General features: G+C 37.0%; 1 long non-coding RNA gene across 1 annotated transcript; it reads left to right on the top strand.

Annotated features, from left to right (window-relative positions):
- The first annotated feature begins 329 nt into the window (after positions 1 to 329).
- Positions 330 to 1410, top strand: LOC102291249. The gene is made up of 2 exons (XR_318208.2): positions 330 to 849; positions 1047 to 1410. It is a non-coding gene; the product is annotated as an uncharacterized LOC102291249 (long non-coding RNA).
- Positions 1411 to 1538: the final 128 nt, after the last annotated feature.

The raw sequence follows: 1538 nt of genomic DNA, 5'->3' as shown, positions 1-1538 counted from the left end.
ACTATTTCAAAGTGACAGCCTGAGGTGTTCTTCAGTAAATTGGACTACCGGACAGGAGGACCTGAGGCCCCACCACATTATTTTTGGTAAGTTAAATGTGTTTGTAAGCTAATCTGTAATTTAGGTCCTTAGCTAGCTACCTAAGGACCTAGCTAGCTAAAATGAGCACTCGGCTGTCAGGGAAACTTGTTTTGTAAAGTTCGTTTAGCTACCCCGTGCAGGTGAATGAATTTACCCTGACTAAAGAAATCAAGAGAAACACACCGGGCTGCTCAGTGACTAACCACGGTTACTGTATTTTTATTAAGAGTATTAAACTGTAAGAGCAACAGGCTGGACTCTGCTCCTGTGCAGAGCTGATTATTAAATATGTGCAAACAGCAGCATGTTTTCTGTCGCTTTCCACATGTGGAAGGACATTAACGCCAACTTTTAAATTCCCCTCATTAGTCAATAGCTACGGATTAAATAGCAAAGCCCGATACTTATGTACTGAAACCAACTACTTCCGCTTGTCAGCTTAAGTTAAAATGTTACATTTTTCCCCTGATTATTTTTTTAGCTTTTTTTTTTTTTTTTTACTGAGTTTGTTACAAATATTCAGGTTAAAAAACTGTCCAAATTATTTTTAATGAATTATGTTCACAAAGTCACATGTGCAGTACTGTGTACAGCTTGCATCCTTTAGGACAAATAATTTGAAACATTAATATTTCTCGTTCAATACTGAGCTGATAACACCTTCGTATGTTGTGACCAGGATGCAGCAGCAGACTGAACCTCGACTGAAACCTGCTCCATCATCTCATCTTTGCAGATGTCCATTTATAAAGCATCAACAACTCAAAGGTAAACATGATATTAGAAAATGTGTTAGTAAGGCCTTTAAAACAAATAAAAAAAATAAAAAGCTGTTGGCAGAACTGTAGGAGTGAACAACTTCAGATCCCGAGTGTGTGAGGATGGAGAAGGATCAGCTCTATTTCAGATTTGAGATAAACTTTATATTTCAGTTTGTGATGATTCTGTTCTGTTTGTGATTACAGGAGCTGTCCTCAGAGTCAGACCTCAGCACCACCCAGTGACAGCAGACAGATCATCCTATATCTTCGATCTTTGTAGTAACTCCAAAATTAACTGAAGAAAACAGTACAAAGGTTAAAGTACCACATGTGCTCTCAGTGAAAGCTGCAGCTGTTTTATTGATAAATTTAAAGACAAAAAGTCAAAAGGATTAATCACCCCTGTAACTGTGTCACTATACATCAGCATTAACAGTACCTCAGTTTGGTGTTTCAGAAAACTGCTGATCTCAGACCTGCAAACTTCTGTTTTAAACACTGAATGTACTCAGCTACATGAAGAGCACATGATGTTTTCTCTGACACAATTAAATAAAACCTGATTAAAGTCAAAGGTTGTTACTTGTATTTGAACTAAAAACTTGTGATCTGGAATTCTTTCACTGTTTTTTGACAATAGTGTGTTATTTATCATAAAGTAATTCAGAGTCATTCATACTAGAGTAACCAGTGAGC

Source organism: Haplochromis burtoni, unplaced genomic scaffold, assembly GCF_018398535.1.
Source record: "Haplochromis burtoni strain Fernald_Lab_line unplaced genomic scaffold, NCSU_Asbu1 Contig_4428, whole genome shotgun sequence".
NCBI classification, from domain to species: Eukaryota; Metazoa; Chordata; class Actinopteri; order Cichliformes; family Cichlidae; genus Haplochromis; species Haplochromis burtoni.
This window is presented reverse-complemented; position numbering and strand designations above follow the sequence as displayed.